Source organism: Tamandua tetradactyla, chromosome 18 (assembly GCF_023851605.1).
Source record: "Tamandua tetradactyla isolate mTamTet1 chromosome 18, mTamTet1.pri, whole genome shotgun sequence".
Lineage (NCBI taxonomy): Eukaryota > Metazoa > Chordata > Mammalia > Pilosa > Myrmecophagidae > Tamandua > Tamandua tetradactyla.
The window spans coordinates 22259583-22283718 of record NC_135344.1 but is presented as its reverse complement, the minus strand read 5'-3'; the positions used below and the strand labels follow the sequence as shown (position 1 = coordinate 22283718).

General features: G+C 36.7%; 1 long non-coding RNA gene and 1 pseudogene across 1 annotated transcript in view; one reads left to right on the top strand and one right to left on the bottom strand.

The window, feature by feature from the left end:
- Positions 1–24136, top strand: part of LOC143662001 (uncharacterized) — a 79147-nt gene that overhangs the window by 18165 nt on the left and 36846 nt on the right. The gene's annotated exons all lie outside the window — the stretch shown is intronic.
- Positions 13084–13885, bottom strand: LOC143662553 (small ribosomal subunit protein uS3 pseudogene; annotated as a pseudogene).

Here is a 24136-nt window from a genome sequence, read left to right as displayed (position 1 = left end):
GTCGAGAAGGTTTTCTCATTCCCTTGATACTGAGTCTCAGCTCATTCTAGGATTTCTGTCCCACGTTGCCAGGAAGGTCCACACCCCCAGGAGTCATGTCCCACATAGACAAGAGAAGGGCGGTGAGTTTGCTTGTTCTGTTTGCTGGAGAGAGAGGCCACATCTGAGCAACAAAAGAGGTTCTCTTGGGGGTGACTCTTTGTGGGGTTAAGTTTCATATGAACAAACCCCAAGATTGGGGGATCAGCCTATTGCTTTAGTTATCCCCAGTGCTTATGAGAATATCAAGAATTCTCCACTTGGGAAAGTTGAATTTTCCCCCTTTCTCACCATTCCCCCAAGGGGACTTTGCAAATACTTTTTTACTCACTGTTCAAATCGCTCTGGGACTTACTAGGGCATCACTCTGGACAAACCTACAAAATCTTATGCCTTACTCAAGGTTCCATGTACTTATGTTGTTCAAGTAAGCTTTCTACATAAGTTATATTCGGGACTGCACTAGTCGAAATAAAAATTGTGCCAAATAAACATTTTTTTGCTTTAGTCTCACACGTAAGTTAAAATTTTAAAATATTACCATCTATTTTCAACACCCTGTAGTAATGACATTCCTTTGTTCTTCCTCATGCAAAAACATTTTAAAAATTGTACATTTAGTCACTATCATCATACACTCTAGGCATTCCTAGATTATACCATCTATACCATCTCAGACTTCATCGTCTTTCTGTCTGATTTCATTTGTGCCCCCAGCCCTCCTCCCTCTATCATTCTCACATTCAGCTTCACTCAGGGTTCTAACATAATTGTGTTACAGTTAGGTAGTATTGTGCTGTCCATTTCTGAGTTTTTACAGTCCTGTTGCACAATCTATATCCCTTCAGCTCCAATTACCTAATATTTTACCCTATTTCTATCTCCTGATGGTCTCTGTTACCAGTGAAATTCTCCAAGTTTATTCACTAATGTCAGTTTGTATCAGTAAGACCATACAATACTTGTCCTTTTGTTTCTGGCTAATCTCACTCAGCATAATGTCCTTAAGGTCCATCCATGTTGTTATATACTTCATAATTTTATTGTCTTACAGCTGCATAATATTCCATCATATGTATATACCACAGCTTGTTTAGCCACTCGTCTGTTGATGGACGTTTTGGCTGTTTCCGTCTCTTAGCAATTGTAAATAATGCTGCTATAAACATTGGTGTGCAAATATCTGTTTGTGTCCTTGCCCTCATGTCCTCTGAGTGGATACCTAGCTGTGGTATTGCCGGGTCATAGGACAGTTCTATACTTAGCTTCCTGAGGAACAGCCAACCTGCCTTCCACAGCGGTTGTACCATTTGACATTCCCACCAACAGTGGATAAGTGTGCCTCTTTCACCGCATCCTCTCTAGCACTTGACGTTTTCTGTTTTGTTGATAATGGCCATTCTCGTGGGTGTGAAATGATAGCTCATTGTGGTTTTGATTTGCATTTCCCTAATAACCAGGGAAGTTGCCCTGCCCCTTCTGTGCTGGGGCAAAAATCAGCAACCTCTGCTTTAACTTGAGGTTCAGCTGAGCTGGGGGGCTATTTTTAGTAGTCAGAATTTGTGAATTAATTTCACAGTTGGAGCTTATTGTGTTCAGCCCCTGCTGCTGGTAAAGTCTTTTTCCTTTCTCCTCTGGGAAGCAGCCTGTGGGGGAGGGGCACCGGCCGCCATGGCTTGGGGGGCTTGCAGCTCGTCCAGACTGGGGTATGCTGTGTGTCCTGTCACTGAGGTGGCCCCAGCAGTTGTTCTGTACTGTTCCTGGCTGTTTAGTAGCTGTTCTGGAGGACAAACTAAATCCCACACCTCACTAAGCCGTTGTCTTGGCACTTCCCTACTAGAGTCCTTTAAAAGGGGAAGCATTTTAGAGAAACCTCAGATACAGATGCTTGGAGAACACTTGCTTCCGAGCTGACAGAGACACGGATGTTTGGAGATACTTGGAGTGCCCACAGTGAGATCAGATTCCTAGACATGGCCAGAGCCCAACAGACATTGCCATGTGCCTTCCTATGAGATACTAAGCAAGCCAGAACCCAGAGTTGTGTCCTGGACGAGCTAAGTGAAGGCCCACAAATGCTTAGTGGGGAAGCCACTGCCATCAGAAGCTGGAAACAGTAGTTCTGGATAAAGGACTAGCAGATGCCAACCATGTGACAGACATCAGCCGCTCTTAAGTCAAGGTATCTTTTCCTGGATGCCTTAGTTTGTATGTTTTTCTGGCCTTAGAATGGTAAACTTGTAACGTTATAAATTTCCTTTATAAAAGCTGTTCCATTTCTGTTATATTGCATTCTGACAACTTTAGCAAACTAAAACGGGTGCCAACCAGAATTTCTTCTAAGAACTGAGTTGGGAATTGTATCAGGGAGAATAGGGACAGGAAACCCCCTTGATGAGACTAGGTGGAACGTGTTAGTAATAAAAATGAAAATATATCTCATACCTGAACTTTCCAGGTTTTCAGAGATGTCTGTGGGGCCATTTAATAAAAGAATTTGAGATTAAGTTCTGAACATCAGGTTATTAGTTTAAACAAAATAATTGTGAGAGGATGTTCGAGACTTCCTGTGAGCCAGAGGATGAAGGAATGGGGATTTGGTCATGAGGACAGGCAAACCTGTGTGAAAGCATGAGAGCAGTCAGCCTTACTTGTGTACCATAACGGATTGCTGTGTTCCACTGCATAGTTTCTGACCCTAGAGTGGAGACAGGCCTGAAAATATGCATTTCTAACAAATTTCCAAGGATGCTGTTACTGCTGGTTTGGGAACTACACTTTGAGTGACTGCGCAGAGGATATCAAGTCATGCAGGAAAAAGCAAAGATATCAAACATGAGGCAGGTAGAGAGGCAGGGTGAAATGCAAATACGTGGGAGCCATTCTGGAAGACACTCATTCTTCTTTTTTTTTAATTTTTTAAAACTTTTTTTATTAATTAAAAAAATTAACAAACAAAACATTTAGATATCATTCCATTCTACATATACAATCAGTAATTCTTAATATCTCACATAGTTGCGTATTCATCATTTCTTAGTATATTTGCATTGATTTAGAAAAAGAAATAAGACAACAGAAAAAGAAATAAAATGATAACAGAGGCAAAAACAAGACTATACATACCATACCCCTTACCCCTCGCTTTCATTTACCACTAGTATTTCAAACTCAATTTAACATTTGTTCCCCCAATTATTTATTTTTATTCCATATGTTCTACTCTTCTGTTGATATAGTAGCTAAAAGGAGCATCAGACATAAGGTTTTCACATTCATAGAGTCTCATTGTGAAAGCTATATCATTGTTCAATCATCATCAAGAAACATGGCTACTGGAACACAGCACTACATTTTCAGGCAATTCCCTGCAGCCTCTCCACTACATCTTGAACAACAAGGGGATATCTACTTAATGCGTAAGAATAACCTCCAGTATAACCTCTCAACTCTGTTTGGAATCTCTCAGCCATTGACACTTAGTCTCATTTCACTCTTCCCTCTTTGGTCAAGAAGGTTCTCTCAATCCCTTGATGTTAATTCTCAGCTCATTCTAGGGTTTTTCTCAGTCCCTTGATGCTGAGTCTCAGCTCATTCCAGAATCTCTGTCCCATGTTGCCAGGAAGGTCCACACCCCTGGGAGTCATGTCCCACGCAGAGAGGGGGAGGGTGGTGAGACTGCTCTTTGTGTTGGCTGGAGAGAAGGGCCACATCTGAGCAACAAAGGAGGCTCTCTTGGGGGTGACTCTTAGGCCTAAATTTTTAGTAGACTTGACCTATCCTTTGTGGGGTTAAGTTTCATGTGAACAAACCCCAAGCCTGGGGGCTCAGCCTATAGCTTTGGTTGTCCACACTGCTTGTGAGAATATCAAGAATTCAACTTGGGGAAGTTGAATTTCTCCCCACTCTCACCATTCCCCGAAGGGGGCTTGCAAATACTTTTCCAGTCACTGATCAAATCATTCTGGGATTCATCGGGGGATCACTCTGGTCAAACCAGCAAAATCTCATGTGCTACCTGAGATTCCAAGTACTTATGACACTCAATCAAACTATCTACATGAGTTATATTAGGAAATACTCTAGTCAAAATCTAAATTTTTGTAACAAACATTTTTTGCTTTAGTCTCACACATAATGTGACATTTTAAAGTATTAATTATCATCTATTTTCAGCACCCTGCAATAATGACATTCCTTTGTTCTGGAAGACACTCATTCTTGCTGGCATTTCTTTAAAAATGGTGTACCATTCCATATAATTTATGTAGATACTCTGTCCTCAAGGAGGTGGAGCAGAACTCCCCATTCTTTAAGTGTGGTCTGTACATAATGACTTCCTTCCAAAGAGTACAGTATGGAAAGAAGGAATAAAAGAGTAACTTTACAGTGGAGAAATCTTACGAATACTACCTCAGTCAGGTGAGCTCAGGGTCAGTGCCATCAGTGATAAGTCATGTGGGTAGTATGTGCCCTTGACAGGTTGTGATGAAAATGGTACTTCATCTCGGTGCTCTTTTTCCCAAAATACACAGCCTCAGGCTCATCATGAGAAAAATATCAGACAAATCCCAGTGGAGGGGCATTCTACAAAAAACCTGACCAGTATTCATCAAAAGTGTCAACATCCTCAAAAGCAAGGAAATTCTGAGAAACTGTCACAAACCCAGGGTAGCCGCAAGTCATGACAACTAAATATAATAAGGTATCCTGGATGGAATCCTGGAACATAAAAAGTGTATTAGATAAAAATTGAGGAAATTTGAATAAAGGGTGGACTTTAATTAATAGCAGTGTACCAATATTGGTTCATTAACTAAAAAAAAACTTTACAGTAATGTTAGATGTTAATAATAGGAGAAGCAGGATATAGAAACTCTCTGGACTACTTTTAAATTTTTTATGTTCCGGAAAATAACATATATATATTCTCTAAAACTTGGAAATGAGATGAAAAGAAAAAAAAAGGTATGCCACCAAAATACATTCTTGTTGGGGCACAGACCTTTGGTGGCAGGCTCACCTCTAAAATAGACGCTGACAGGAGCACTGCGGAGATGTGAGGGACAGTGAGATTCTCTTTCTACTTTGTTGGTTACATCATCTTTTATAGTGTGCTGTTTATGGATTCCTCGGAGAAATTTTTCTAATCTTATGAGGAATTATTCTGTCACCTGAGCTATTGAAAATTTTTTTAAACTTCTAGGCAGTATGAATCATGCACTAGATGGTGTCTCTTTGTTTTGGACGCTGCTAGACAATTGTGTGACCCATCTTCAGCAGATAAGCAGGGCCTTTCAGTATGCATAACATGTACCAATAACAGGCCTTGTTTCACGGTGTGGTTTTTCTTTAATTTATGTAAGCCACATTTAGTTTATATGGAAATATATATTTTATTTATTTATTTGCATGGGCAGGCACTGGGAATCGAATCCAGGTCTCTGGATGGCAGGCAGGGATTTTGCCACTGAGCCATCGTTGCACCACCCTATTTTATTTTTTAATCAATGAGAATAAATATTTGAAAATAAATATTTTTCAAAATGTCCATCGGAAATACAACTTAAATATTTCCTTTTTTATTCATTTCTAAGTACATTCAAGTGAAACAAAGCTTTACGAGAGTATTTTTTTCTGTTTTTCTGATTTGAAAGATAGCACTCCAGGGTGGGCCATGGTGGCTCAGCAGGTAAGAATGCTTGCCTGCCATGCCCGAGGACCCGGGTTCGATTCCCGGTGCCTGCCCATGTAAAAAAAAAAAAAAAGGAAAGATAGCATTTCACTCAGCATTGCTAACTCCTTAAATTACTATCTCACTTCTGCCTTTCTACCTCTCCAAAAATCTTCCAGGGTTATTTGTTTATTTTTTAAATGGACTTAATTTTTTTAGAGCAGTTAAAGGCTTACAGAGTTAGTAGGAAATAGAGTTCCCACACATTAATTGACTTTTTTATATGTAATTCTTTTTTTTTTTGGTTGTAGAATCTATTTCAGAGTGTGACATAGGTTACAATTCCACAATTTTAGGTTTTTACTTCTAGTTGCTCTAAGATACTGGAGACTAAAAGAGATATCAATTTAATGATTTCGCATTCATATTCATTTGTTAAATCCTATCTTCACTGTATAACTCCACCGTTACCTTTGATCTTTCCATCCCTCTCTTTAGGGTGTTTGAACTATGACCATTCTAAACTTTTCATATTGGAAGGGTCTGTCACTAATATGGGGTAGGGAGATGGAACTATCTGATGTTCTGGAGAGGCTGGGCCCTCTAGGTTTCCGGACTTAGCTGTTTCAGGGACCCATCTGACTTCCAGGATTATTTTATTAATTATATACAACTAGTCTATTTCCTTCTTTTCACTCATTAAATATTTGCTATGAAATATTTCAGACAACAATAAACAACAAAAATAACCTCATTGGTTGCCTTTGGATAATGCTAGGAAGCCAACTCCTGATTTGGAAAAACTGTAAGTAAAGGGTAAGAATTTAACATTCATTCTTTCTCTGTGAGCTGTACCTGGTTGATAGGGAAGATTTTTCTTTAAAGAATAATTTCAGCTAATAAATGAAGAAAATATAACATAAAATCACAGTTTGTAACTCCTAATGAATTAACAGATTTAAACCACCATCATTTGTAGCTAACATCACAAAAATAGAGAAAACAGAAATCATGTACTTTCCTTTTGAGACAAAGAGCATCACCTATGAAGTATTCTTACCAGATATCAAACCTGAATCTGCTCAAGACTCTAGCTGTACTTACCAAAAGTATAGGAAATGCAGGGAACAGAGTAACAAGTAAAACTGGATGTGATCTGTTAAATTTAGTCTGAGTGGGAAACTCTATAGGACGAATGATCAGATTTCTTCAATACCTAGAGTGCAAGGAAGAAAGAAGTGCAAGAGAAACCTATGATTTAAAATATACTTAAGACATATCAACCAAATGCAGTGTGTCTTGTTTGAAACAAATTGTAAAAGAAAAAATAATAGGGAGGGGGTTTCATTTATTTGATAAAGATGCTATTACTGATTTTAAAAGTATGATGTAGTATACTTATTTTTTGGATGAACGTAGTGAGATATCAATGGATAAATCATACAATGCCCACCCCCCTTTTTAAGAAATAATCTTTGTGTGAAGGCTTTGAGGAGAGTATGCATGAAACAAGTGGGCTGCAAAATTATAATTGTTGAAGCTGGGCGGTGAGCATTTGGTGCTGATTTATATTATTTTTCTACTTCTGTGTATATTTGAAAATTTTCACAATTTTTTTAAAACTAAAAAAATGTAAATAATAGTATGGTGACAATCCGTGTATACAACTTCCAGCTTAAGGAAAGAAATCATTAGGGTTATTACTGGGTTTCCCTTTGTGTCCTTCCCCTACTGTATCTTACCCCCCCCCCAGACAAACTGTTTGATAGAATTAATTAATTATTGTCATTTAACTCCCTTAAAACATTTAAAAATTTACTCCATTTTTGTGTTTCCTTAAACTATATGAAAATCGATAGTGCTCATATTGATACATGAAGCTTTAGTTCATTTATTTTCACTGTTGTGTAGAATTACATTGTAGGAATATACAATTTATCTATTACATTTTTGATGAACATTTGGGTATTTTCTAATTATTTGCTATTATTAACAGTGCCTATATGATATGAACTTCTGATACATATCTCCTTGGCATCATATGCAAGGTTTTCTAGGGCTTGTACCCAGGGGTAGAACTGTCAGGTTGTTTGGTGTGCATACATTTAAGTTTATTAAATATTGCTGTTGGCTTTCCAAAGTAGTTATGCCAGTTTGAGTTCCTACCGTCAGTGGCTTAAAAATTCCGTTTCTCTACCAACAAATAGTGTTTGTCAACGTTTCACGTTTTTGTCAAATTGATGGATGTGAAATGGCATTTCTTTTTTGGTGTTGTTTTGCATTTCCTTATTTCCTAGTGAATTTAAGCATCTTTTCATAAACGTTTGGCCATTAGGTTTTCTCTTCTATAAATTACCTATTAATGTCTATTGCTCACTTCTCTATTGTGTTTGCTTTTTAGTCTGCTGACTGGTAGGTTTTGTATATTTGGTATACTTTCTTTTTTTTTTACTGTTTATGTATTTTCCAAATATCTTTTTGCAGGGTACCATTTTTTTGGACAATTTAAATGCTCTTTATACTTTTTATTGTATCGCATAATATATATACAAAGTAAAGAAATAAAAAAAACAATAGTTTTCAAAGCACTCTTCAAAAAATAGTTACAGGGCAGAATTCAGGGTTTGTCATGGCTTACCATACGATCTTCTCATAGTTTTCCTTTTAGCTGCTCCAGAATATAGGAGGCTAGAGGGCTTAAATATCTTTATACTTTTAAAAATGCAACTTAAATATAACAGTAGATTTAAAACATTTTATCACAAATTACATTCCATTAATTAATTAATGGAGAATAGTGGCATTGGGTATTAATGGCATGTCTCTAACTACAGTGTGGATGAGACTATTCTAATTCCAATTAGGTTTTCTTTTGTGTGTTAATCACAAACTCTGAAAGTGGAGGCTGACATGATTTTACAAGTGTTGTGAGTGATAAATGAAAGAGAAAGTAATGTAAAAAAACTAGTAATATTGATCATCAGGGTCTCTCCCAAAAACCAACTTTGTCTTTCTTTTCTTTTGTAAGATTTAAAGAGTGGTTCTATAATTCAGGAAGGTCTGGTTAGGTCCTAGTACTGTCATTTAGAGAAACACTAAGTTTTAGAATAGTTTCTCCTCAATTACACCAGAAAGTACCTAAGTTTCTGGGCACAGGCTGCATTGAAGATCTATCTAGTTCTGGCCAGAGTAGATGAGAAATTAAATTTTAGGCCTTTTGAAACTAAATCTCTTATATTCCAACTAAACCAACTTAATATTCCATGAAATCCACTCCTGTGTTCAAATGTTATACAGAATAAAATGTTAACTAATCAGATAAAAATAAGGACTGTGATGAAAAAAAATTCTAGAAGCAAAATTAATCCTTATTTAAAAATTTGTCACTCTTATCCAATATTGAATAAGAAGTTAGTTTCCAGCATAACTATTGAGTTTATTAAAAACACTTTAAGATCAATAAAGTTGATAAGCCTCTTGTTAGATGGACTAAGAAAAAATAGAGAAAATACAAATTAATAGTATCAGCAATGAAAGGCAGGATTATCACTACAGATCCTGTAGATATCAAAAGGGTAATTTAGAAAATTCCAGCCACAGGTCATATACTAACAACTTAGATGAAACAGACAAATTAATTTTAAGGTAAAACTACCAAAGTTCACTTAAGAGATAATGAATAGACCTCTGTGTGTTGAAGAAATTGCATATGTAGTTAAAAACATTCCAGAAAACTACAGGTTCAGATGGTTTCACTGATGAATTCTGCCAAAAATGTAAGATAGAAAATTCAATTTTATGCAATCTCTTCCAGAAAATAAATGAGGAGGGAACATTCCCCACTCATTTGGCCAGTATTACCCTGAGACCAGAATTAGACAAAGACATTATAAGAAAGAATATTTTAAATAATGTCTTGATGTGCTAACATTTGTAGTTAAGGAAGCCATTCTTTTTACATGAAATAATGGAAATGGTGTATTTCTTTCATTTTACCTTTTTACTTTGTTTCTTTGTTAATATACCACTGATAGCAGATTCAATCTATATGATACCTGTCAACTATCGTGATTTCCATTCCATCTAGGTCACTTTTGGTCTTCAAGAAGTACCTTGTATTTTGAAATCATTGCATTGCAAGATAGGTCTGTGGATTGGATTATGCTAGCAACTCTTAAAGCTATATGAAATACCTCAAATATTATTCTTACTTGTCTGGAAAACTACATTCCCGATCTAATTAGAGACAAAAGAGGGCACAGCAGTAAAACTTTGTATACATTCTGCTTAGGAATGCTTGACTTTCTCATTATGGTAGTTGTAGCTGTTATGTTGCTATGTAAAACTTAACATGTCCTGTTTATGCAAATGACATTTTCATTCAATGTACCAAATTGTGTATCTAGTTTTATAATATGGTCTTAACGGATTCTGTCTAAGATTGCATTATCTAACCTTCTCTTAAAATATGTGTCTGGGTTGCTGTTTTCAAACAGAAAAGACTTTATAATTAACTAAATAAATAGCAGATTAAAAAAATAAAAAAATAAAGTAAAATACTTTATTATACTTCAGTGACACAAGCAAATTCCTTTTACGCTTCAGAGGTGTTGAGGATTACATGAGAACATAGGTAATGCACAACATCTGGCACATAGTATTGTCCCAAATGTAATGACCAGTGTTAATTTATTTTCTACATGCAATACGTATTTCCTTATTCCTCAAGAAAAGTCATCGTGAAAATCTTACTTGTATTCCAATATTCAGAGCATTATTCACAATGCCCAGAGGTGGAAACAACTTAAATGCCTACCAACAGAGGAATGCACAAACACAATGCGGAACATATATACAATGGAATATTATTCGCCTGTAAAAAGAAATAAAGTTCTGGTACATGCTACAACACAGGGAATCTTGAAGATTTCATGTTGTGCTAAATGAGCCAGCACAATGAACAATATTATAATTCCACTTATATGTAATATCTGAAACAGGCAAATTCATAGACAAAGTTGATTAGAGATGACCAGGGGCACAGGGAGGTGCATTGGGGAGTTATAGTAAAAATAACAACCCAGTTCTTCTCCTTTATCCCTGAACTACAGGTCAGTTAATTGAGGTGCTGCCCCGCTAGCAATTAGACTTCACTGTCACCAGATTTACTACCCATTATTTCTGTGGTTAGTTCTGCAAACAGAGGGTTTTAGAGAAACCACAGAAACATCTTAAGCCGGGTGACCCTGAGCACCAGTGCTCCCATGAGCCAACATGGACCTCAGAGTCTGACACTGGGCGTACAGTCAGATCAGGCCATGTGCCTTTTTTCCCCCTCATATTCTCATATTTATTAGCTTAGGGTTGGTTTGGAAATGTACACATATTTGATATGTTCATCTTATTGAGGAAAAATTTAAACATTCTTCAATAAGTTTTACTGAATGTGCAAGGCAGTCTGCTAAATTCTAGGGAATGCAAAGGTGAATAATGCATAGGCCTTATCCCTACAGACAAGTAGAAATATTTGTAAACACCTTTTATACCAGGCACAACAAGGACATAAATGTTAAGTAAGAGTTACAGACAATGTTCTGTAGGAGCAACAGAGAAAAAAATGATTGTGGGAGGGGCACCAAAACCAAAGTCAAAATAAAAAAAATAGAACAGAAGTCCCTGTAGAGAATAGAGAAAAATGAATGCTCAGCTTCAAGTTCTAGAGCCTTAAAATGATAATGCTGACTACAAAGGATTCTTAGAAAGGCATTATCATAAAGCCATCTTTAAAAATCTGTTATAAATAAAATTGCTTTGGCCTTAAACGTTGTATTTCTAAATTTAACGCTAACCCTAAAATCAGTTTGGCTAGTTTTACTATGTTGATAATTTCCAACTAGTTATCAGTTCAGTCTAACAATAGAATTCTGATTGATGGCTAATTGGAGTTAGAAGTTGTTTAGTAAATTAATCAGTTAAGTCAAAACCAATAAATACTGAAAATAGACATTTTTTAAAAAGTGCTTTGTAAACTTGTAGTTTGTTTTTAATGTACTGTTCTCTGACCACATCACAAGTTAGTTAGACTGCTTTTTTGATGGTCCACACTGATCTTTTTAAAGTTTGTTTGTGCTTTCCTCCATCTGTGTATTTTTCTAAGCAACATAGACCTCCTTCTTAAAAAAAAAAGGAAAAAAAAAAACAACCATAGACTTTAGATTCACAGACCTGATTTCAGATTTGCCATTTATTAATCCCAATTCTACTACTTCTCAGTTTTGTTATTTGAGACAAAAATATTTAACTTCCCTGAGGCTCAAATTCCCCTATAAAATGAAAACATCTATTAATACCACTTCTGTGACACTTCAGGCAAATTGTTTAACCTCTCTGAACCTCAGTTTTTCCATAAATGAAATGAAGTGATCTTCAGTGAGGTAGTATGTAGAACAGCGTCTTGCAGTTATGAGCTCTCGGCAGTTACTGCTTTCCCCTATTCCTCTTGCTTGTCCATTAAAGTTCACTTCAAATTCTATAGGCTGTTACTGCCAGCACACAGCAGTCTCCTATTTTCCAGAGTCATGGAACTTACCATGTATTACACTTGTTCCTAAATCGGTGTGGGTCAGATTGTACTGGGAAAAATGCAGTTGCTGGGGTCCTATTCCTGTAGACCCAGGCACCTCGCTCTCGCAGATGTTCTGATCCTTACCGAAGATCCAGGTGTCACAGTTTCTCACCTATTTATTCACAGTCATGCGCTTCTTGCAGTTGATATTTGCCAGGTAGTTCTTACATTACTATGTAACCCTCCTGCTGTTTTGTTTTTTTATCCCACATACACTGTAAGCTTTACAAGAGCAGAAAAATACCCACCATAGTGCTTTGTACTTTGGGGTTAATAAGTAATGCCCATGTTTTTCCCTCTACCTAAGTTTGGATCCAGTTATAAAATGATGCAGAAGTCAGATAGATGAGGATTAAAGTGTTAATTTAATTACCTAAAAATTTGTTTGGAAATGTGGCTCAGGTTTGCAGCAACAATGAGCTTCCTGATACTGCACTTCAGAAGTGGGCAGATTGAAACCTCAACTTCTCTATCTACAAGGGTAGAACTTATCCCACCATGTTTCCCAAATGACAGGCAGCAGACCAGAACAAACTGGCCATCAGATCACTTATCTTCTCTTATCCTAGGAAGGAGTTGTTGAGGGCAAGAGAGGTCAGCTCTGAATATTACTCTCAGAAGGTTTCATGTGGGGTACGAAGGAGCTTTCATATCCTCACAGTGCTTGATAGTTATATTATTGGACTTTTAAAATAGCATTTAGGAAGATGCTGTGACTTTTAATTCCTAAATGAAAGGCCATGTGCCTTTTTAAAGAGTTTTATTAGAGGTCTTTATAAAGCAATATCCAGGCTCCAGATCCAGCTGCCAAGGAAAGCCTGTTATGCAGTGGGGACTGCTTGGGGCCTGGCAGGTGGCTCTGGGTTCCCACCCTTCTGCTCTGAGATGGGAGTGGTGGGCAGGACCTCATTTTTGGGTTCCACGATGCTCGCATGGTCGGGTAGGGGCTTTTTAGGACCGATCTTACCACTGGGGTCCCAGGGCAGTAGGATCTTCACTTTGCTGCCCAGCACACCCTGTCTGAGCAGCACGTGGCGCAGGGCGGTACCAGCATAGTAGTTAGCAGGGTCCCCACTGCGGATCGTTAGGCATCCACGAACTTCATAGATTTAGCCTGTTGTTCTTAGAGTTTTCCAGATACCACGACCTCACAGCCCTTGGCCCCACTCTCCGTGATGAAACGCATCACACCCTAGCAGGCCCTCTGCACGGCAAGCCCTCCTAGGGGTTTGTAACGCAGAGACTGCCTAGGCAGTGGCACAGAGACCTCTTGTGGCCACCTTTTCAGCATAAAGCTCTACACTGCCTTCAGGGAAGCCACACCTCTTCTGAACTTCAGCAGTCAGCTCCCCGATTCCCCAACCTTTCTCACCAAGAACATTCTGCATCCTGGTGGCCAGAATAATGATCTCTGTCCTGGTTGGTATAACTCAAACCTCAACTCCAGGGTAGCCATCTTCAGCCGGCCCTTGAGTGAGAAACTCATTCAGTTCAGCTTTGGGGATGCCATCAGTAACAAACTTCCTCTTGGAAATTTCTGCTGCCATCTTGCATCTGTGCACCACTGAAAGTAAAGGGTCAGGGTCCCATTTTTTAAACCTTTAATTGTGTTGCCTGATCCATGGAAGTTTTACTGGCAATAAAAGTTTAATTTTTTCTTTATGGTTTGTTCTTTTTGTGTCTTAGAAACTCTTCTCCACTAATGCAACGAAGAATTTTATGTTTTCCTTTTGAAGTTTTAGAATGTTGTTATTTTAATTTGAACTAAAATCTATTTGGAGTTAAGTTTTTATGGGGACTCGGTGATAGAACTATAGATTGTTTTATTTAATACCATTCCAATGTCCTCTTTGGATGGATTCTACTAAAGAGGTGTAGTGAAGGCTAAAATTTCTGTCACCTGCCTCCCTTGCAGCTAGAGTTGATGATGTGACACAGTTTTTTTTTTTTTAGCATTTTTAAATTGTGAAATATATATACAAAAAAGCAATAAATTTCTAAGTACATTTTAACAAGTAGTTACAGAACAGATTTTATAGTTGGTATGGGTTATAGTTCCACGATTTTTCATTTTTTCTTCTAGCTGCTCCCAGACACTGGGAGAACAACAGAAATACCAATATAATGATTCAGCAGTCATTCTCATTTGTTAAATTCGTCTTCTCTGTTATACTCCTCCTTCTCTTTAAGTAACATTATACATAAAAGCAATACATTTCAAAGTACAATGCAACAGTTAGTTGTAGAACAGATTTCAGGGTTTGATATGGGGTATAATTCCACAATTTTAGGTCTTTTTTCTAGCTACCTGAAGATAATGGAGGCTGAAAGAAATATCAGCATAATGATTCAGCACTCATTTGTTAAACATGACCTTCTTTGTATAACTTCACCATCACCTTTGATCTTTCTCTCACTCCTTAGGGGTATTTGGGTTATGTCCATTCTTATTTTTTCATGTTGAAAGGGGCTATCAATAATATGGGATAGGGGGATGTTACTAGTTGATGTTCTGGAAGGGTTGACCCCTCTGCATTTCAGGACTTGTCTGATCCAGGGACCCATCTGTAGGTTGTAGATTTTGGGAACCTTTCTAGAATCTTATATAATGCCCTAGTAGGCATTCTTTAGGATTGGCAGGAATAGTTTTGGTTGAAGTTTGGCAAGTTATGGTAGGTAGCAATGTCTAACTGAAGCTTGTGTTAAGAGTGACTTCCAGTGTAGACTCTCGACTCTATTTGAACACTCTCAGCAACTGATACCTTGTTACACTTCTTTTCCCCTTTTTTGTCAGGGTGACATCATTGATCCCATGGTGCCAGGGCCAGGCTCATCCCTGCTATGTAACACAGTTTTCACTAATGATATGAAAGCCAAAATCTGGTATAGTCTCTTCCCTTTTCTCCATCTTCTGTCTTGGAATCCCAAGACAGAATATCCCAATATCATGGATGATATATATGGATCCAGTATATATATGGATCCATATATATATATAATGGATGATGATGTAGTAGCTGTCGCTAAGGATGGTAGCACAGGAATAAAAAGGAAGGTTTCTTTTTTCTTTTCTTTTTGATCAAATTATATAAGGTTTATTTACAACACATTTTGTACATCTTTAGTATTCAGTTACTTTTTTTTGCCATATAAAATCTAAATTAAGATTTATCATTCACAGAGAACAACCATCTGGATTATACAAAACTGTCCATTTTGTCACAGTTTACCTCACAGTAATGAAACTGAGCAAGTAAAAAATAATTCTAATAAGAATTAGGGAGTTCTTCTTATATGGTATTAATTGCTTTGAATTTTTTTTAACTTTTTAATTTTGTAGTATATTATATATACAAAGCAAGGAAATAATAAAGCAATAGTTTTCAAAGCACTCTTCAAAAAGTACTTACAGGACAGATTGCAGAGTTTGTCATGGGCTACCACATGATCCTCTCAGATTTTTCCTTCTAGCTGATCCAGAATATAGGAAGTTAGCGTAAATACTTTAATATCATCGCAATCGACTTTTTCCCCTTCTTTTTGTGAACATTAACATATATACAAAAAGCTATAAATTTCAAAGCACAGCACCACAATTAGCTGTAGAACAGTGCTCAATTACTTTTTACAAACAAAACACAGTCAGGACATGCAACACCACAGAATATTTGAGGCAGGAACAAGTCTAGATTTATATATAAACCAGTACCTAGCACAGGTTGAGCATTAGAGCAGCTACTAAATAAATGCTAGTCATTGTATGATTGAAGTAATGCACTCTGGAGAGGGACAACTTTTGTTGGGCTTTGACTGCCAGGCAAAAAAAGTCAGATTCAATGTTGTGTGTGATGGAAAAAACTGTTTTTGTTGTTTTGATTTGGCTCACACTTACTAGTAGCATCGACAGTCTGCTCATTTCCCAAGCTGGAAATAATAGGAGTAATTGTGTTTGCATCCTGATGTTCAATATATAATCAAGTTGTGTCTTTTCCTACTTAGAAGTAACTTTTCAATTTTTCTCTTTACCTTCTCACCAACAGAGCTTCCAGAGCCTTTCCCAACCGCACTACTATTGCAGGTTCCATTTTCCATACCTAAGCTATATATCTTTCCTAAGCTAAAGCACTGCAGGCTTAATTTTCTATTGCTCACCAACGTTTGAGAGCTCCTTACTGCTTTAGGGTACGTTTCAGTCTTCTTGCTTTTAAAAAAGTCTGTACTGTTCATTCCTTATTTTCCATTGATTTTCTGCATCTCCCTACACAATTTTTCCCTCAGTAACAGTAATGATTTGTTTTTTCATTATTATCCCTAGCTTTTTTTTTTTTTTGCATGGGCAGGCACCAGAAATTGAACCCAGGTCTCCATGTGACAGACAAAAACTCTCCCACTGAGCCACTGTGGCCCACCTGTCCCTAGCTTTATGGTTTATTCCAGAATGAATGAATTTATGCATTAAAATTTCCCTGCTGCTGCTTCTCTTCTGGTCAGTTAAATTTAACTCATAACTAATTTTTTTTTAATTGGTGCTCCTTCAGTCAAAAGAAAATAATGGTCTCAGAATTCCTTTATCCCATTTCTCTAATGCCCAGTTCTCGTTAGTAGGTAGACTTAAGAAATGTAAGGTATATAGTTTCCTTCCATACCTCTGGTACCTGTCATACCAATAAAAGAATAAATAATGAGTGGGTGAACTACAGTTTAACAGAAACAATTTATATGTTGATTTGTGAGCAGAGAGGCAGAGGTAGAATACTATTAAGTCAGTTCCATGAAGTTGAGAAAGGTCAGACTTGCACCCCAGTATTAAATACTATAGTTAAAATTCTTTAATAATATCTCATATTCTGTATTTACTCCAATCTTCATGAATAAGAAATTCCATTTTGAATATTTATTATAGTCTACAGTAGTGATGAAACAGTTGTTTTGCATCTTTCACTCCTGTGATTTCTCCAAAAGGCATACTCTTCTCTTTACCTACATTTCTTTCCCCAATACCTGAAACAGTTTATTATCATCCTCATTTGACATGACCTTTTCCTTTATTCCTTTCATTGGTTTAAACCTCATAACTTTTATATTATCTATCAAATTTCTTATCCGTATTTTTTCTTTATACTTGAAGATGAGTTTAGCCTGGATAGTAAAATGCTGTCAAGGGATTAAGTATAAACCTCTGCAAACTCGTTTCCCCTCAGGATCTTAACTCATTTTCATTGTTTGGGAAAGCAAACACTGTAATAACCCTAAGTGAATAAAATACCACCCTGTAATTTACAGATTCTATGACTAACTTCAGAGTCTTGATGAGTCATGTTGAATAACTCTAAGAGAATGCTTCTCTTCCTTCTCAGCTGATACTGCCCGCTATCAATCTTCACAACTCTCTTAGCAAAGGTTGACTTAACCCAGCACGCTGAAAAAGCAGGTCATCCTAAGTGCAGCCTAACCTCAAAATTTCCCTTCTGCATATGACTAAAGACGTTTCAATTTAAGCCATGAGCCAATATGTTGCTTCTTTATGCCTGAAAATTTAATTATAAATTTGTTTTCAAAACTCACCTGCTTACTCTTAGGCAATGTTGGACACTGCTCAGTGAGTACTTGTAGCAGTGCCGGTACTGGTCACTGCCCATCTCTCCTAGCGTCTCCATAGTGAATAATGAAGACAGTCCGCAGAGAGGTCAAGGGCAGTGTCCTATTCTGGCTCTCCTGGCTGCGTCAGCTCTCCTTTATTCTACCACTTAGTCTGCCTTTAGGTACCTGGGTGCCTGGAAGGAGGGCTTGGAAGCTTGACACACATGTGGAACAATGGATAAAAGACCCCTCATTTACCTATATCAAGTAATAGGCATATTTATCTTGATCTATTATAAATTTGTATTATTTGCTCAGTCCTTTTAAGATTTTCTCAAACATGCAAAAAATGCAAAAGCAACCCAAATCCCAACAATAATTGTGTCAGTTAAAAGAAAAGATAGAAACTTAGCATATTCATATAGTAAATATTTTGCAACCACTAATAGGCACATTTTCAAAAAATATTTGATAATAGTTGAAAATGTTCACGATGGCATTTCAGTTATAAAAGCTATATGTTATATATATCATCTCACACCCACCAGAATGGCCATTATCAACAAAACAGAAAATGACAGCTGCTGGAGAGGATGCGGAGAAAGAGGCACACTTATCCACTGTTGGTGGGAATGTCAAATGGTGCAATCACTGTGGAAGGCAGTTTGGCGGTTCCTCAAAAACTGAATATAGAATTGCCATATGACCCAGCAATACCATTGCTAGGTATCTACTCAAAAGACTTAAGGGCAAAGACACAAACGGACATTTGCACACCAATGTTTATAGCAGCATTATTTAAAATTGCAAAGAGAAGGAAACAGCCAAAATGTCCATCAACAGACGAGTGGCTAAACAAACTGTGGTATATACATACGATGGAATATTATGCAGCTTTAAGACAGAATAAACTTATGAAGCATGTAAGAACCTGGATGGACCTAGAGAACATTATGCTGAGTGAGTCTAGCCAGAAACTAAAGGACAAATACTGTATGGTCCCAGTGATATAAACCGACATTTGAGAATAAACTTGGAATATGTCATTGGTAACAGAGACCAGCAGGAGTTAGAAACAGGGTAAGATAGTGAGTAATTGGAGCTGAAGGAATACAGACTGTGCAACAGGACTAGATACAAAAACTCAAAAATGGACAGCACAATAATACCTAATTGTAATGTAATTTTGTTAAAACACTGAATGAAGCTGCATCTGAGCTATAGTTTTTTTTTTTGTTTGTTTGTGTCTTTTTTATTATTATTTTTATTTTTTTCTCTATATTAACATTCTATATCTTTTTCTGTTGTTTTGCTAGTTCTTTTCCTAAATCGATGCAAATGTACTAAGAAATGATGATCATGCATCTATGTGATGATGTTAAGAATTACTGATTGCATATGTAGAATGGAATGGTTTCTAAATGTTGTGTTAATTTCTTTTTTTCTTTAATTAATAATAAAAAAACTATATGTTATATATGTATTGTAAGTATATATGTTAAATCCTACCTTTTGTTTTTTTGCATTCATAGAAAGACAATAGCACAAGTGACTATTGTGTGGTGGTATTGATCATAGGGAATTACATTTTTTCTTATCTGTTTATTTTCTAGAATGTGTATATGTTATTGAATAATTAGAACAACACTGGTTATGTATTTGCATTTTAGGTGCTCCAAAGCACTCCCTGTTGTGTGAAGATACCCCAAAAGGAAAATAGAGATTGTTAGTGAAGTTGACAAAGCTTCCTAACCACCTGGGGGCTACTGAAATCAAAGTTTCAGTCTCTGAAACGCCACACCTTATTCTCATGAATGGTTTGGGGAATCATTGCTTTATTTAAGTAACCTTGTTAAGCTTCATTTCCAGGGGCCCAAGTTCTGAGTTCATGGAAATACTCAAAAGGGAGGTACGAGAAGAAAAAACTTAATTGCACCACAATTCATCCAGGGTTGCTTGGTTTGTTGAAAATTCGCATAAAACAATTTATCTCATAAAAGTCTACCTGAGCCACATATTTTCTCTCCTCACTACAGCAATGCGCATGTCTATCCTCATGGTTAGTTCAAAGAGAAAGAGAACTGACTTTCTAAGCATCGTTTTTGTCTTGGTGCATAGTTATTTTTTCTAATCGCAGAAACTATGCTTAATGAAATTTCTTGGTAGCACTCCTCTACCTTTTCATCAGCGGCTCTTGTTCTGTTTTTTTTTTTTTTTTTAACTCATTTTTATGCTTTTTTGTATTTGTCATTTGCTGTCAGCTTTAATATCTTTTTGGAAATGAGAGAGATGAGCCACACACATACAAGCATATACTCTGTATTACTTGCTTTATTTCTTGTATGAAGGGTATGCGTTTAGTAATCATAATCTATTCCATAAGCGTGAAATAGGTATAAGGTATAATATTTTAACATTTTTTCCAGCCTGGCATTGTATATTCAATATTTGCCTTAAAATATTTTAATTTCTTTTGGTCTTTTAATTTATTGCTCTTTTATAATTTAGGTATACATAAAATTGTTTCCCTGAATTTCAAAGGACATTTTGAACATTAATTTGCATTTTTATTGATCCAAAACATAAAATTAATACAAAATTCTGCTAATGAGCCTTCTCACTTATTGAAATGAAGTATCCTGTAAGAAATATGCATTATTCATTTAGAGTTATGTAGAAAAGAGGGAATTTTAAAGAAGATTTTACCGTTTTTGTGTTCTTCATATTTATATTATTATATTATTTTATCATATGCTCCATTTGCTGAAGTTTGTGACCTCTCCAAAGTATTAACACCTATAAAAGGTGTTAATTTAGATATTTAAGAAACAATGCACTAGAGAGGGGGCTCTCGTCTTCTTTGACAAATGTAGCTACAGATTTCATATCGAAATGGAAAGAATCATTGGGGCCAAGAATTAGATTGATGACAGTGACAAGAGAAGTTATTTACTTGACATAGTGTGGCTACAGCCCCTTTCCTTCCAGAAACACCCTTAGAGAAGGATCAGTACATTTTATTACAAATGATGGACTTTAAGATCAAGGTGAAAGACTGGAAAGAAAGCTCCTTGATATTCTCCCTGAACAGCTGAATTTACCACTGTGCAGTTGGTGTTGTCCCACCCAAAGATTCCCTCCCTGATGGATAAGCTAAGAAAAAGCCTTATGATATAACCCTGTTAGAATTTGGTTTTCTGTTATTTATGGCCCAAACATCCTAAATGTTACAAATACATAGACTGTTTCTGTGTATTTTAATTAGTTAAATTTTTGGAAAACATTTTAACAACTTAGTATTTCAGGTTTTGTCTATTCAACAATGAGTCGTGTTCAGATTTTTCACCTGAATATATTACTTTTTACCCTATAATTTAAATGGCTATGTGATATTCTAATGAACAGATGTGTGTATAATCAAAATCCTAATTTTGGACATTCAATTTGTCCAAACATAAACTGCATATAAAACAACATTCAGGTGACTATCTTTTTGCCTGAAGAGATATTTATTCTACATCTATTTCAAGAAGTGGAGAAGCTGAGACATGTAATTATGAACTTATGGTAATAATTTGTGTGTACTCACTGTCTTCTCTTTACTTCCTTTTAATTTCCTACGCAGTTGAAATTTGTCGAAATCATTCTGTCTGAACGTTTCTTAATAAAGCCAATCTAATGATTACTTCCCTGAATTTATGTGACTTGAACTCCCAGCGACACTTGAAAATTTTGACTTTTTCTTTTACCTTTGGTAATATCACTTTTTGTTTGTTCACACTCCTTATTTCTTGGACTTTTCCTTAAAAACTTCGTTGTTGGTTCTTATAGCACCATCTTTCTTTTATGATGTAGTGAGCACAAGGTTTTCTGTGCTTTTTCCTCTCTTCATTCTATACTTTGAGGTGTACATGTGTTGGGTTTATGTGGCAGCTCAGCCTTCAAACCTCCGTTTTGCGTGGGGAAATCTCTGTTTGTATGCACGATGGAAGGAGACAGGGATGGAGAGGGTCCTTCTTCCTACCCGGTGACAGGCAGGGCATGGTCAAGGGACCAGGATTGGCAAACTTGATGTTTAATTCTGGGTCTTTGAGTAAATGTAGAGGTGGAGGAATGGTTATAATTTATTCATAATGCTAGACTGGGTATTCAGGGGCAAGCACAGTCTCCTGTGTTGGCCTCAGTATCTGGCAGAACTAGCAGTGCCAAGATTGTTATGCTTGCTTTTTCTTGGGAATCTGTAATTAACTTAGTTCCCGTCCATTTTCCAATTTTGGTTTCCAAACTCCACTTAAACTGTGAGTCCTTGGTTGTTGTTCAATAAAGTACTTTCTAATTTAAGATAACCACAGTTTCTTTTGCCTCTTCTTAAGAATTCTTACTGCAGTGACACATATTTTTGTGGGCAATCTTACCTGTACCTATGGCTTAAACTACTCCCTGTATGCTAGTGACATCTAACTTCTAACTCCATAGGTTTCGTCTGCATTACAGACTGTACATTCAGCTGTTCACTGAGTATTTCTGTGTAGATGGCCATGGACACTGCAAGCTCAGTGTGTTACAAAATGAACCAACCATTTCGTCCCTTTTCTAAATCTTCTCTCTCCTATTCTCAACCTCAGTAAGAAAATAGAAAATAAACATGATGTAAAAGCTCCCCATTTGTTAGAAGATGTTGAGGGCTATGAAAAATAAAATAGGGAAAAGGAGATTGAGGATACTGGGAGGGGAGTTGGAATTTAAAGAAGAGTGGTGAATATAGGCTATGTTGAGGTGTTAACATTTAAGCAAGGACTTGAAGGAGATGAGGGAGTTGGTAAAGTAGACATTTGAGGAAGATTACTCCAAGTGATGAGAATGGTCAGTGCAGAGACCCTATGGCATGCTTGGGTTGTTTGAGCGATAGCAGGGAGGCCAGTGTGGCTGGTGCAGAGAGACCAAAAGGGCCAACATTAGGAGATGAGGTGAAGACTCTGAATAAGAAGGGAACAGTTGGAAGGTTCAGCGCAGGGTGACATGATCTGACTTTGAGTTTAAATAGGATCTTCGGCTGTCACCCAAATAGGATTTGACTCCTCCCTTAATTCCAATTCCGATTAACCTCTAAGCCATTTCAGTTCTACCTACTTAGCATCTCTTGTTTTTGTCCATCCTCTGCCCTTCCACTGAGACTTGCCTCAATCCCCTCTCTCCCGGATTATTGTAATTGATAGATGTTGTCATGTCTTTTTTTCTGCTCCTGTGGTCAGGTCTTTGCTTAACGTGTTTCTATATCAAAGTTTCTTCAAATATGCCACTTGAATTGTACTTTAAAAAAGATGAGAAGAAAATGAAGAGTATTAATTGCTGTACTTTTATTGCGGGAAATCTCTTTTGGAGTGGTGAGGTTAATGATTATTGGACACGTAACACACTGGGAAAGACTCCTGATTTCCTTGCACCTTTAAAGAAACAAAAGCAAGAACATGATCTAATTCTATGTGGCAGTCCCTTTGTTCTTTATCCCCAGGGAGAAGGTCCTGTCTTAAAGTGCAAAGAGGTTTCAAACTATATAGTACCAAATACTATCCAGTTCTCGTTTATCTTGCAGCATCTCTAAGGGCGACCAACAGGTTTGTATTGTAAGGTAATTTCTTAATTTTGGGGGTCTGTATAGAAAATGAAATGGCTGAGTCCCAGATTTAAAATGGTGGTGTTTGCATTAATAGTATGTTAAGAACTCATAAATTAATTAGCTTGCCTTTCTTATTTAGTGAGAAGTCTGAGTCTTCATACTTCAGTTAGAAGCCTGAGAAAATTTGTATTTTCTCATTTTGCAGCTGAACCATCTTGGTTAAAAACCTTGTATTTTTAGAAAAATTGTTTAGCATTATCTCAGGAAATCTTAAGGACAGTCTCTTGTTTTTGAACTTTTTAATCTTATGCGCAACATATTAACTGGAACAGTGATAGATAATTATCAATCAAGAACCTTTTTTCTAGATGGCCCACTAATTAATGTTTTAGAAAGCTATATTTGGGCCTCCTCCAACCCCTTCCTTGTTTTGCCATATTAAGAGCTGCTTCAGCCAGGGAATCTGTTGCATTTATTTCTGAAACCTCACTATGTATTATGGCTCTGTGTGTGTTGGTTGAATATACAGTTAGTACAGAAATGACACTAGTGGTTGATTATTCAAATTTGAGTATCTTAAATAATTATGACAAATTTTGAT